The sequence below is a fragment of the Bos grunniens genome, chromosome X (assembly GCF_055505025.1).
Source record: "Bos grunniens cultivar Pamir isolate PY7600 chromosome X, Bosgru_T2T1.0, whole genome shotgun sequence".
NCBI lineage: Eukaryota > Metazoa > Chordata > Mammalia > Artiodactyla > Bovidae > Bos > Bos grunniens.
The window spans coordinates 3,807,880-3,823,439 of NC_141194.1; the positions used below are offsets into that span (position 1 = coordinate 3,807,880).

At 46.2% G+C, this 15,560-nt stretch overlaps 1 protein-coding gene across 2 annotated transcripts in view; it reads right to left on the minus strand.

The window, feature by feature from the left end:
* NLGN4X (neuroligin 4 X-linked) overlaps window positions 1-15,560 on the minus strand; it is a 390,250-nt gene that overhangs the window by 350,924 nt on the left and 23,766 nt on the right. The window lies entirely within an intron of this gene.

Below are 15,560 nucleotides of genomic sequence, written 5' to 3' on the forward strand. Positions count from 1 at the left end.
CCTGGTGGTGCAATGGCTAAGGCTCTGCATTCCAAATGCAGGGGCCCTGGTTCCATCCCTGGTCAGGGAACTAAATCCCACATGCAGTGACTAAAGAGCCCACAAGCTGCAACAAGAGCCCCAATGCCCCAAGAGTTCCCCACAAGAGCTCCAAGGCCACAACAAAGACTGACGCCTCCATGGACAGCAAGCAAATCGACTGCGGCCAAATAAATAAGGTTCAAGTAAGTGCAGTGAAAGGCACTCACTGGTGTCCCACTCTCTGCGACCCCGTGGATTGCAGCCCATCAGGCTCCTCTGTCCATGGCATTCCCCAGGCAAGGATACTGGAGTGGGTTCTCATTCCCTTCTCTGGGGGATCTTCCCCACCCAGGGATCGAACCCAAGTTTCCTGCATTACAGGCGAATTCTATACCGACTGAGCCACCAGGGAAGCCCTCAAGAAGTCGGAGCCAGGATTACAGCTAAGGGGGCCTGAGGTTTCCACATCACTCGTGACCAGTATCTGCATGTAGTCCAGCACACGCATAGACAAAATGGGAAAATACAAGTGCATATTTAAAACCTAAAATATTTCAGAGAGATTTGTTTAAAAACAAACTCTAGTGTCCATAAGTTTGTTTACTAAGTCTGAGAGTCTCTGTTTTCTAAGTTCATTTGTATCGTTTCTTTTTAGACTTGGTATGGTTGCTGAGGAGGGAAGGGATGGTCAGAGAGTTTGGGATGGACACGGACACACTGCTGTGTTTAACATGGAGAACCAGCAAGGACCTGCTGGACAGCACAGGGAACTCTGCTCAAGACTCTGTAATAACCTTATGGTCACCAGGAGGAAGGATGGGGGAAGGGATAGTCAGGGAGTCTGGGATGGACACGGACACACTGCTGTACTTAACAAGGAGAACCAACAAGGACCTGCTGGACAGCACAGGGAACTCTGCTCCATGTCATGTGGCAGCCTGGATGGGAGGGGAGTTTGGGGGAGAATGGATCCATGTATGTGTATGGCTGAGTCCCTTTGCTGCTCACCTGAAACCATCACAACAGTGTTAATTGGCTATACCCCAATACAAAATAATAAAAAAGTTCAAAAGAAAAGAAAAATCTGGTGTCCGTCATCATGTATTGTCTTCTTGCACACACATATACAGAAAGGGGAAAATATAAAAACTGTCTTTAAGACCACAAGATATTTCAGAGATATTTTTAAATTTAAAAAAAAACTAGTATCATTCATCATTTAACTGTCTTTTGGATCTCAGTGACTTGCTGAATTTCTAAATGAAAAATGGGAGAGGCTGAATTTTGATAGACTTTCATGAGTAGCTAAACAAATTAAGTAAAATGCATGCTCAGATGAGAATTGTACTTATTGCGAGGTTTGAGCAGGGTGTCCCAGACATGTCTGAATGTGCAGATAAATGTTCCAATTAACATAAATCATCTTAATTTGCACCCTAATGTATCTAACCCAGACTTTATCTCTTTTCTGTCACAATCTTCCAAACCACATTCGGTTTTGAAAAGATGCATATTTAATAAAACATGTGTTTCTGTCTTGGATTGGCTCCCAACTTTAAGCAATGCTCAAATTGTTTCATTTTTAGCATTAGGAAAATCCAGCGAGGAGAAACAGAGAAAAATTTTCCTTAGCATTTAAAGAGTAACTGAAAATACAGATAATCAATTGTACACAGTTCTACACTGCCGAGAACATCCCAGAATTCTGATGATTCTCAAGAAATTCATTTCGTATTCACTTTGCTAATTTTGAACCCAATCTTTACAACAAAATTAAAAAGTACTAGAGTCGTTATCCCGCAAATGGCGCAAAGAAACAATGCTGCAATGAACATTTATAGCTTTCACGTAAGACTTAAAAGGATTAAAGTCCAAAATCCTTAACGTTCCTAAACCATATCCCTCTAAATTTTCTAGGTGTGGACTAGAATGGGAAATTTGATAAAGCTTTTCTATGACAGTGTCTTTAAAATAATACAGAAAAAGAAACTAAAAATTCACGGGACACGAATACCGGCAGAGATCTTCAAAGATAAGTAGACATTTAGAAACAAATCCCAGAAGGATGTTGAATGATCCATTCATGTATCAAAGTGCCAGTTGCTCAGTCATGTCTGATTCTTTTGACCCCGTGGACTGTAGCCTGCCAGGCTCTTCTGTCCAGGGAATTCTCCACGCCAGAATACTGGAGTGGGTTGCCATTCCCTTCTTCAGGGGATCATCCAGACCCAGGGATTGAACCTAGGTCTCCCGCATTGCAGGCGGATTCTTTATCATCTGAGCCACCAGGGAAGTCCATATATTTTAGTAAATTGTGCTGGTCTGTAAACAAGCTGAACCGTCAAAGAAGACCCACCTTGCCTCACGTGGCCAGCTTCTCCGACCATAAACCGATTCAATGACAGAGGTGGTTTCTCCAGCCTGACTCACCTACAAGTACACCAGTGATGCCTCGGTTGCTAATGCTTATTAACAGGCAACATTTGATGTTCTCATTCTCTCCGTGAATACGTATCGGGTGCCTGACAATTGCCCGTTTCTTCAACACATAGCCAATGAACACCCCCTTGTGAGGGCAAAGCAGAAAAACGTTTCAACCTACACATGTAGCCAAAGAGTGAAAATGCCTTCGAGTTTGGGCGAGCACGGAAAGGGAAGCAAGCAGGAGATGAAATAACAATCCGCCTGCCAATGAGGGGACATGGGTGCGATCCTTGGTCAGGGAAGATTCCACGTGTCACAGAGCACCCAAGCCCATGTGCCACAGCTATTATTAAGCCTGCGGTCCACGACAAGATAAACCCAACGCAATGGGAAGCCCGGGCACGGCAACTAGACAAAGTCTGTGAAGCCACAAAGACCCAGCACAGCCAAAAATAGACAGATCAATTAATATTTTTTAAGAAGAAAGCAACGGTGTACAGCCTACCTTACGTGGGAAGAAGGCAGGGGCAGTGGCCGTGTGCTAACTTTGCTTGATTGGACCACGAAACCTAAAGACAGCTGGTATACCAGCAGCGATGTCTTCAGAGACCCCTACGTGACGGAGCTTGTAGGCAGGCAGGGAAGCTCCTTCTGCAAAGCCAAATAGGTCACGGAAAGGAATGTGGGGTTCATGTTAAGAGTCATTCATACGCAGCCCTTCTTTGTGAGCTATTTTAGGCTGAGAAGGAGGAGCACAAGGTCAAAGATAAATAATACAAAAAACCTGCCTCTGGTACTGACTATGTGCCTGCATTTCAGTGAGTTTTCACTGATTCCTCGGCCTATGTTGCAACCATCTCTACAAGCAGGGACTCTCGTATAAAGCCTCTTCGAGGAGGAGAAAAGTGAAACGGGAAAAATCAGCTATTGCAATTCACACACCTGGGAAGTGTCAGAGGTGGCCTGGCTACAGTGGTAGAAACGGGTGAGTACCAAAGAGGGGGGCCAATAGTGCCTGTCGGAGAGAGGGGAGGGTGTGAGAGGAGCAGACCCGTAGCCTCATGCGACGGACAAAGGATGCCCGCATGTGAAATAGCGAAAATATACATGTAACTCTCTGCCCCTGCCTTCTGGCACAAAGCTCCGAACTGTGTGTGTTAGTCACTCAGTCGTGTCCCCCTCTTTGCGACCCCTTGGACTGTAGCCCACCAGGCTCCTCTGTCCATGAGATTCTCCAGGCAGGAGCAGTGGTGTGGGTTGCCATGCCCTCCTCCAGTGGATCTTCCCGACCCAGGGATGGAAGCCGAGTCTCTTTAGTCTCCTGCATTGGTAGGTGGGTTCTTTACCACTAGCACCACTCAGGAAGGTAAAGGAACCTTCAATTTATAGGGAAGTTGAAGCAAAGCAGAGGGTCATCGGCTTGCAACCTACTGCAAGGACCTTCTGCTTGCAACTGGCAGAAGAATTGGGGGTCAGGGAGCAGCCTCATGGGGCTGAGTCTTTCACCGGTGGGGTCTGTGCTAACTCCAATTAGTGACACATTGAACGGAATTGGGGGACACCCAGCTGGAGTCACAGGCTATGACTTGGTGGAGTAGGGGAACCCACACATCTGGGGTCAGAGGATTGTTGAGTCTGTGAGCACAGTTTTCCCCAAACAATAGGGGAGAGGGGAATACAAGGGTAGTCCAGGCTGAAGGAGCGGCTGGGAAGAATCAACAACAGGAAACACACAAAGAACAAGAGCAGCGGATGTCCGAGCGTCTCAGCTCGGGTGGATCGCGACGCTCTGAGAAGGGATGAATGAAGCTGGGGGGTGGGGGTGGGATGGGTGATGGAAGATGTCTGTGCTCGTGGGTGGTTGCTGAATAGGGTACTCATTTTACTCAATCTACGACTTGCAAAAATGGAGCGAGAATAGTTGAAAAAAAAATAGGCTGGAGAGGATGCCACTTCTCTGCGGAATCTGAAAAAAAAATTTTTTGTAGAGATGATCTTATTGAGAAAAAAGAAGGAGACACAGATGTAGAGAACAGATGTTATGGATACCACAGGGAGCGGGTGAGTGGGATGAACTGGGAGATTTGGCACTAGCAGACAGACACCACTGATACTGCCAAAGCTGCTCAGTCATGTTCGACTCTTTGCGACCCCATGAACCATACAGTCCATGGGGTTCTCCAGGCCAGAATACTGGAGTGGGTAGCCTTGCCCTCCTCCAGGGGATCTTCCCCACCCAGGGATCGAACCCAGGTCTCCCACATTGCAGGTGGATTCTTCACCGGCTGAGCCACCAGGGAAGCTCATACACTATTGATACTAGGTATTAAGTAGATAACTAACGGGAATCCGCTGTATAGCACAGGGGACTCTGCTTGATATTCTAGAATAACCTAAATGGACAAAATAGTGTTCGTGGCTCAGTCGTGTCCTACTCCTTGTGGTGGACTGTAGCCCGCCAGGCTCCTCTGTCCATGGGATGCTCCAGACAAGAATACCGGAGTGGGTTGCCATTCCCTTCTCCAGGGGATCTTCCAGACCCAGGGACTGAACCTAGGTCTCCCGCATTGCAGGTGGATTCTTTACCATCTGAGCCACCAGGGAAAGCCCTATATTTTAGTAAATCGTGTTGGTCTATAAACAAGCTGAGCCATCAAAGAAGACCCATCTTGCCTCTGTGGCCAGCTGCTCCGACCATAAACTGATTCAATGACAGAGGTGGTCTCTCCAGCCTCTCTGACTCACCTACAAGTCCGACAGTGATGCCTCGGTTGTTAACACTTGTTAACAGGCTACGTTTGATTTCTTCATTCTCTCAGTGAATACATATAGGGTGCCTGACAATTGCTCCTTTCTTCAACACATAGCCAGTGAACACCCCCTTTGGAAGGCAACCTGGGTCCCCTGCATTGTAGGCAGATTCTTTACCATCTGAGCCACCAGGGAAGCCCTCCAACTCTTTCATGGGCCATGAAAGAGTAAGGAGTCTTCAGCAGCTGCTCTAAACTTTACACTTCTCTGACCCCCAATGCCCCCATCCTTCATGATCTGTTCAAGACCCTCCCAGCAGGCAGGTGTCAGTTCTTTAGGAAGGCGTCCCGTGAACTCGGCCTAAAGAAGCACTCCCCCTCCTGGCTGTTCTCCCCTAGGGCCATAAACACGACGTCACCCTGATTCAAGGAATGATATCACCTGAACGTATGTTAGCATCTGAGTCCTCCAACAGACCACAAGACTCCAAGACCAAGACGGTGTCTCCCGCTTATCTAGCCACCCCCACGGCAAGTCCGATGCCCGCCCAGGACTGCCCAGCGTGTTAAAACACACGACTGCACTTCTAAAGGTTCTGACACTCACGGCGACTGGGAGTTGTTTTCCACGTTCCCATCCATCCAGTTGATCAAGGTCAAGAAATACCATCCTCGGGGAGCAGAGAAGAGAGAAGGCGTGAAGGGCTGGACAGCGGGTCACCTCGTGCAAACACGCCTAAGTCAAAAGGTTTGCTATTTGCTTAACTGTTTACAATCCGTGAGCTACAAGTGGAGAAATACACGGGGGCAAACCGACGTGGCAGCTCCTGTTTGCTTAGTGTTGGACGCTGGAGAGAAAGCTGAAGATGAGATAGGACAAACCCTACATCTCTGGGGGCTTCCCAGGTGGCTCAGATGGTAACAAGTCTGCCTGCAGTGCAGGAGACCCTGGATCACGAATATCCCCTGGAGCAGGGCATGGCAACCCACTCCACTATTCTTGCCTGGAGCATCCCATGGACAGAGGAGCCTGGGGGGGTACAGTCCACAGGGTCGCAGAGAGTCAGACATGACTGAGCAACTAACACCTCTCTGTCCAGGGTTAATTTCAGGGCAGTTTTGATTTCCTGACATAAAGGCCACCCTGAGCTTTAAGGATCCAGGGTCGGGACGGGCTGGCTGTCACTTAAGATGTCCATCCCCCTGCATTCGATTTCAGTGGCACAGTTCAAATTGCAAACCGCTCCCCCTCAGCCCCGCCCTTTTCCCAATATGTCTGTGATGTCTCACCCGGTCGCCAAGACACTGAGTAAAATCCCCACAGCGTGTGGTCTCGATAATCACGGTGTCCGACGAGCCCTATTCACATGGAGAGTCTTAATTACAATGATCACCGCTCTCGAATCAGGCAGAATTAAGAGCTGGAGAGGACCTGGGGATGGGTCCAACCCACTCATTTCACAGTCGAGGGGACAGGAAGCTGCCTCCCCTGTAAGCGCTGTGATTAAAAAGGAAGGGGGACCCATCCTCGCCCCGGGACAGGTGATGCTCTTTAAGGGTAGAGCGCCATCCTAGTGATCCTCATGAGGGCTTCCCTGGTGATGCAGCAGATATGCGGCCCCCATGCAGGGGACACGGGTTCGATCCCAGGTCCAGGAAGATCCCACGTGGCGTCAGAGCAACTAAGCCCATGCGCTGCCCTGGAGCCCCTCAACCAGAGAAAGCCACTGCAATCAGAAGTCTACTGGGGAGTAGACACCCCCCACCTCTTTCTGCAACTAGCAAAAGCCCAGGTGCAGCAATAAAGACCCAGCACAGCCAAAAATAAAAATAAAATGAGGAAGGGGATGTATGTATCAGCAGAAACGAACAGCACATTTTAAAGCAAACTATACTTCAATTAAAAATGTTCGGTGAGCAAAAAAAAATTTTTTTAATAATAAAAAAAAAAACAGTAGGAACTATTGATTCTGGAAGCCAAAAGTCCTAAACTCAAGGTGCCCTCCCTGCCTTTGAAGATTCCCTGGGAGGGTGGTCCCTGCTGTGTTCTAGAATCAGAAGGCTCTTGGCCAGGGTGGGCGCTCCCTGACTCGGAGCTGTTGCCAGGCACTCACATCAGCATCTTCCCCTCACGCATTGTCTGTTCCACCCTGCCTTGTCTGTGTCTGCACGTGGCGTCTGCCCCTCTTAAAGGGATGTGAGATCACAGCCTGCTCCGATGACCTCATCTTTCATGCCATCTGCAAAGCCCACAGTTTCAACCCAGGTCACCTTCGGAGGTCCTCGGGGTTGGGAACGCATCATATCTTTTGGAGAAGGGCAGGTCGACTCACCGGGCCGGGTTTATCTTCTAAATGAGATGGTCGGGCTTCTGGATTTTTGGCTTTTAGTGTCTAAGTGTTAATCCTGGAAAGAAATAGAAGAAAATTGCTCCAGGTGTGTGTGTGTGTGTGTGTGTGTGTGTGACACACATTTGGAATCCTGGAACCACAACATTCTAACCACGGGCAGGATGGTTTGCTTTCAACCAGGTTATTTCATTGTATTTTTCCTTTATACAAAAAACTCCCCTCTACACATTTGCATGAAGCCAGAAGGTGTGTTCCCTGCAGAAGCCACTTGCATACAGGACCCCGCCAGAAATGGAAGGAGAATGGGAACCAGATGGCCCCTGGGAACAGTTTGCACGCGAGCATCCAAAGCTCTTTCCCAGCAACGGCCCTGGTGGCCCAGTGGTTCAGGATCCACCTGCCAATGCAGGGACACTGGTTCCGTTCTTGGTCAGGGAAGATCTGACTTGTCACGGGACAGCTCAGCCCGTTTGCCATCTGACGGGCCACGGGACAACTATGCCCCTGAACCACAGGTCCTGAGTCCATGAGTCCACCTGGAGCCCGGAAGTCACGACGAGACGAGCCACCACAATAAAAAGTCTGTGAATCGCAACTAGAGAAAGCTGGTACGGCAAGGAAGACCCAGCACATCCCAAACTAATAATGTAAAATAAATGATATAATAATCCAAAAGTAAATAATATATATTAAAACAAAACATGGTAAAGGAATTGCTGGAGATGACAAACGCCTCGCAAAGCATAATAAAACAAAATAACCTCAAAAAAAAGAAAAAAAGAAAGAAAGCTCTCTGCCATGACTGAGTACTGAACTGACTTTTCCTCGCCTCTACTATCCCAGAGCCCAGATTCTTCACCTCTGTCTTTCCTTGTGGTTCAGACACTCATTTTAAATCTGCTCTAGCCATTAGATTACACATCGTTGCCACGGCATCGACACTTCAAACATATAAGAGAGAGTCTTAAAAACACAGATGGGAAAAGGAAAGCATTCCTGTTTACCAACTACAAACTGAATACGATGAAATACTTATCCATTGTAGCAAACATACAGACTAAAGAAATGTTTGTAGAAGATAAAAAAAAACAGCAAACGTCAGGACCCAGTTTTAGAGACAAACTGTTAAGTATTAGTTAGGGTGTAGCCTGGAGAATCCCAGGGACAGGGGAGCCTGGTGGGCTGCCGTCTATGGGGTTGCACAGAGTCGGACACGACTGAAGTGACTTAGCAGCAGCAGCAGCAGCATCCAGGTTGTGAGGGACCATTATGCAGTTGGTATCAGCAGTTTAACTGAAGCAAGGCAGTGTACTGCTATTTATAACCACGTGAATGGAAATCACTGTTTCTGCACAATCCTTTTATCATAAAAAAAGGGAGAAGGTGCCCAGGTCTTAGAGAAATTAAAAATGATAATACAAAGTAAGTTATAATGTGGTCACTTATCACAGATCTTACACTGCCTTCTTTGGGGTCAGCAATATTAAATCTGAACCTCTGAGGTTAACAATAGCATGTCTCAAAAACACCTTTTCCCCACACAAATCCATCTTGTGATCACTCACAGAACATTAGCACTTCTTATTTTGCTCAAGAATCTAATTTTAATCCATCAATGCAACAGTGTACAGAAACACAACACCACTTTCAAGGCGTCAGAAACTCTGCAAAGAACGCCTCTATGGTTTCCACTGATGCCAATCACTTCTCAGCAACGGGCAGCTCTCCCCAATTCGTGCTCATCTATAGAAGTGCAAATCGTATTCCAGGCATCCAATGTTTGAACACTGTCTCAATCCTCATCTACCAAGTTTTCCAGCTGCAACTCGATTTTGTCCAGGTTTAGATAAGCTAGGCTGCAGTCCATGGGGTCGCTAAGAGTCAGACACCACTGAGCAACTTTACTTTCACTTTTCACTTTCATGCATTGCAGAAGGAAATGGCAACCCACTCCAGTATTCTTGCCTGGAGAATCCCAGGGACAGGGGAGCCTGGTGGGCTGCCGTCTATGGGGTCGCACAGAGTCGGACACGACTGAAGCCACTTAGCAGCAGCAGCAGCAGCAGCTGCATTTTGCTCAGCACTTTGTTCTGAAACACAGTCGTTGAGATTTTCCTGTTCGTGTTTTCGCTTTTTATTTGCTCTGAAGTGCTCCCTTATACAAGTCAATTCCATCTTCCTTTGAGGTCAAGAACATAATAATGACTGTCTCCAACATCACCCTCCTTCGCATTACAACCGACATAATTCAAAAAAGCCTAGTTTGTATAAAACAGAGCTTCCAAAATAATACAATTACTACCTCTCATGGCAAAAGAGTTTGCCCAGTTTTTCTGATCATGCCTGGCATGCATACTAGGCTAACAGAATCCCAAGTGCATGAACTCGGTAGCATCTGACTCTTTGAGACCCCATGGACTGTAGCCCGCCAGGCTCCTCTGTCCATAGGGATTCTCCAGGCAAGAATCAGAGAAGGCAATGGCACCCCATTCTAGTACTCTTGCCAGGAAAATCCCATGGGTGGAGGAGCCTGGTGGGCTGCAGTCCATGGGGTCTCGAAGAGTCGGACACGACTGAACGACTTTACTTGCACTTTTCACTTTCATGCATTGGAGAAGGAAATGGCAACCCGCTCCACTGTTCTTGCCTGGAGAATCCCAGGGACGGGGGAGCCTGGTGGGCTTCCCATCTATGGGGTCACACAGAGTCGGACACTACTGAATCGACGCAGCAGCAGCAGCAGCAGGCAAGGATACTGGAGTGGGTTGCCATTTCCTTCTCCAGGGGATCTTCCCCACTCAGGGACTGAGCCCTGGTCTCCTGCATTGGCAGGTTGATTCTTTACCACTCTGCCAAGACAAGGAAATTCCCTCTTATTTGACAACATCAATGATAATAACATCATCCCTTTTCTTTTTCTCTACAAGTTAGAAATCCAAGAGGTATTTTTTTTTCTCAAATATGGACCCACTGACTGAAAAGGTCTATGCCATTGTGCTGAAGGATGAAATAAACTTAGAATCGGACAGTACAGCGGTGGCTGTCAGGGGCTGGGGGATGGAGGAAATGGGGAGACGTCAGCCAAAGGGTAAAAGCTTCCAGTTAGGACATAAGGTCTGACAACACAGTAAGTCCCCTACCCATGAACTCGTCCTGTACGGAGACCACGTTCTTAAGTCCGATTTGTTTCAAAGTCCATCAGAGTGAGCCCAGGGACCCAGCTAACACAAGCAGTACCCTGGGTTTAGAATACACCCACTTCTTTCAAAGTTCGCAACTTGAAAGTTCATATGCAGGGGACTCACTGGACTGTCTCCTCCACTTGAAAACTGCTGAGAATAGGTCTTCAAGGTGCTCACCACAAATAAGAAAGGATAATTGTGTGGCATAACAGGGATGGTGGCTAATACCATGGTGGCAATTATTCTACAAGATATAAGGGTATCAAATCCTCAGACTGGACACCTTCCACTTTGCTACATCATGGACTGTAGCCTACCAGGCTCCTCCATCCATGGGATTTTTCCAGGCAAAAGTCCTGGAGTGGGTTGCCATTTCCTTCTGCAGGGGATCTTCCCGACCCAGGGATCCAACCTGGGTCTCCCGAATCGCAGGCAGATGCTTTACCATCTGAGCCAACAGGGAAGTTACCTTCCACTTACAATGTATCAGTCATGTCTCAGGAAACCCGTGGTGTGGAGAAAGGATGAGACAGACCAACAGTGATGAGAAAGCCCCTCGGTTAGTCACCGGAGACAAAAATGTCTTAACCAGGGGCCCCATGAGAATGATGCAAGTGAAAGTCGCTCAGTGGTGTCGACTCTTTGCAACCCCGTGGACTATACGGTCCATGGGATTCTCCAGGCCAGAATACTGGAGTGGGCAGCCTTTCTCTTCTCCAGGGGATCTTCCCAACCCAGGGATCCAACCCAGGGCTCCTGCACTGCAGGTGGATTCTTTACCAGCTGAGCCACCAGGGAAGCCCTATAATTGTGTAGCTTACGTTGCGAGTGTTTAGTCTTTATTTTTGCGAATTTTATACACAGCATGGACTATTAACCAAACTGATAAGATTTGGCCTTCTCTGTTGGGCCAGTGGGTAAGAATCCACCTGTCAATGCAAGGGACGTGGGTTTCATCGCTGGCCTGGGAACTACGACCCCCAGGCAACTAAGCCTGTGCTCCACAACTACTGACCCTACACTCAGGAGGTTTGGGAACCTCGAGCCCCAACTACTGAAGCACACTTGCCCGAGAGCCTGTGCTCTGAAACTAGAGAGTAAAGTCCACCCACCCTCCCCAAATCCATTGCTGCAACGAGAAAAAGCCCATGGGTAGCAATGAAGACCCAGCAGCACAGCCAAAAATCAATCAACACATTTCTTCTTAAAAAAGAAAAAAATTGATAAAATTGGGTTAAGCATGAGCTCCCATGGACGGAGGACCCTGGTAGGCTGCAGTCCGTGGGGTTACTAAGAGTCAGACAGGACTGAGCAACTTCACTTTCAATTTCCACTTTCATGCATTGGAGAAGGAAATGGCAACCCACTCCAGTGTTCTTGCCTGGACAATCCCAGAGACAGAGGAGCCTGGTAGGAGGCCATCTATGGGGTCGCACAGAGTGGGACACGACTTAAGCAACTTAGCAGCAGCAGCAGCAGCCAGGGGTTCCCTGATGGCTCAACTGGTAAGGAATGTGCCTGCGATGCAGGAGACCCCAGTTGGATTCCTGGGTCAGGAAGATCCCCTGCAGAAGGGATAGGCTACCCACTCCAGTATTGTTGGGCTTCCCTGGTGGCTCAGCTGGTAAAGAATCCATCTGCGATGCGGGAGACCTGGGTTTGATCCCTGGGTTGGGAAGATCCCCTGGAGAAGGGAGTAGCTACCCACTCCAGGATTCTTGCCTGGAGAATCCCATGGACAGAGGAATCCTGGAGGGCTGCACTTCATGGGGTCACAAAGAGTCAGACACCACTGAGGAACTAAGCACAGCACCTGAGCTAGCAAAGGGGGATAAAAATGCAGGAATATGTGTGTGTAGATGCCTTTGTAATGATGGGGCAAAGTTTACCATCCAAGTCTCTCCATCTCTGCCTCTCCTATGGGTACCAGATAAAATGGGTACCAGTGATCCCAGAAGGGACCCAGTCACACAAGTCCATACTCACAAAGCTTTCCTTCTATGGAGAACAATGGCTCGGGTAAGGCAGGTTTCCTCCCTAAGGAGCTGGTAAGCTAAGACTGAGTATTACAGGAAACACTCTGGTTCTTTTAAAAATAACTTGAGTACTACTTTTTGCTGAGTCTATAACCTACTTTCACATAGGATAAAAAGAGAGGTTCCTTCAATAAGAATTCGCAGGAAAAAATGCAGAGGGTCAGAGACAGACAAAACTCAAAAGATATATCAACCTATTGCAACGCATGGACCTTGGGTAAGTTAGCAAACTAGTAAAAAAAGAAATCAAAATCCTCTGACTTTCATGACTGCATTGTTGGTGATACTGAGAAACTGTTGATAATTTTTAGAGGTAGTAAAGATACAACTGTTACATATGGGGGAAAAAATAGTGCTTTTTCATCTTAAAGAAGTGGACTGACATGTCATGACATGAATCATACGTCCCCATAATGAGATTTGCTGGGGGGGGCATGGCGTTACATAGGAACACTTAGATCAGGCATTCATAATTGTTAAGGTTGAATGATGGGGTACTTGGGGTTCATTATTCCATTGTCTTTCTTTTTTTTTCTTGCAAGTACTTGAAACCTTCAACAGTAAAATAATCCCTAAGATTTCAAGCACATAAGTTTAAAAACACACACACACCAAAGATAAACAAGTTTACAAATCAAAACAGTATATACATCAATCTATAAAACAAAATAAGTAATGCCCCTCTGGTAAAGCATTTGGGATTTATATGTATGAATCTGAAAATAAGTTATAAATATACCCTCTACCAGTCAAAAAATAAAGACATTGCATATAAATCAGTGAAGTTAGAACAGTCTTTCACACCACATATAAAAATAAAGTCAAAATGGCTGAAAGACTTTATTATAATACATGACACCGTAAAACTCCCAGGAGAAGACCCAGGCACAACATTCTCTGACATAAATTGCAGCAATGTTTTCTTAAGTCAGTCTCCAAAGGCAAACAGATAAGAGTAAAAATAAACAAACTGGACCTAATCAAACTTGAAAGCTTTTTGTACAGTAAAGGAAGTCACAAACGAAATGAAAAGACAACCTACAGAATGAGAGAGAACACGTCCAAGAGCCAGGACGGACAAGAGCTTAGTTTCCAAAATAAACAAACAGCTCATACAACCCAAGGACAGAAAAACACAAACAACCGCATCGGAACACGGGCAGAAGATCTAAATAGACATTTCTCCAAAGAAGACATACAATTGGTCAACAGATGCTGAAAAGGTGCTCAATGTCGTTAATTATAAAAGAGATGCAAATGAGAACTGCAAGGAGCTTATCACCTCACACTGGGTCAGAATGGGCATCATCAAAAAATCTGCAACCAATTAATGCTTAAGATGGCGTGGAGAAAAGGCACCCTCCTCCACGGCTGCTGGGAATGGAAATTGGTGCAGACCCCAAGAAGAGCAACAGGGGTTCCTTAGAAGAATGAAAATTAGAGGTACCATATAATCCATCAAGCCTGCCTCCTGGGCATACATCTGTAAAAGGCAAAAACTCGAATTTGAAACAATACAGGCATCGTAATGTTCACAGCGGTGAACACAGAGAACGCACCTAAATGCCCATCAACAGGTGAGTGCATAAAGACGTGCTCCGTACATACAAAGCAACACTACTCGGCTGTAACAGAGGATGGAATAATGTCATTTGCAGCAACACGGTGGAACCCAGAGATGATCACACTGAGTGAATTTAGCCAGACAAAGGCAAACACACAGTATCACTTACAAGTTGAGTCTCGAGAAATAGTACAAAGTCACTTATATACAAAGCAGATACAGACTCACAGATGAAACAAACTTATGGTTACCAAGAGGGAAAGGCAGGGAGGGATATTGGAAGGATAGTGGGAGGGATATTGCACCTGTAACTTATTTTCAAATTCATACATATAAATCCCACATGCTTCACTAGAGGGGCATTCCTTATTTCGTTTTGTAGACTGATGTATATACTGTTTTGATTAGTAAACTTGTTTATCTTTTGGTATGTGTGTGTTTTTAAACTTATGTGGTTGAAGTCTTAGGGATTATATTACTGTTGAAATATTTTACTTTGAAAGGTTTCAAGTCCTTGGGTTAGCAGAGACAAACTACTATATATAAAATAAAGACCTGTTGTAGTCGTTCAATATCTTATAATAACCTATAGTCAATATCTTATAATGCCCTGTAATAGAACGGAAAATAAATGCTTAGGATGTAACCTCCTGAGAGAATTAATCACAGAAAATAACACTTATGGACATTGGTGGGACATTTGCGATAACCTTAAAGAGGCTTTTGCGGCAACACTTTGGGAAATGTAGAGTTCAGAATGGCATAGATTTAAATATATAAAGAAAACAAAAGTGTTAGTCGCTCAGTCATATCTGACTCTTTCCGATATCATAGACTGTAGCCCGCCAGGCTCCTCTGTCTATCGGATTCTCCAGGCAGGAATACTGGAGTGGGTTGCCATTCCCTTCTCCAGGGGATCTTCCTGACCCAGGGATCGAATCCAGGTCTCCAGCATGGCAGATTCTTCACCATCTGAGACACCAGGGAAGCTCCAGTAAATGCATAGTATGTACATAAGTAAAGATATAGGTAGAGATATGAATATGGACACAATTCAGACATAAACCCAGGTGGGAACAACATGACCTAGTCTAGTCACTGATACGATATGGCTATTATATAGATTGATACAGATAAAGATACAGATATGTAGATGCTGATGAAACATGCATGCAGATATACATACAAAGAAATTTACATACACACATACAGATAAAGGGCCCTCACAGGTG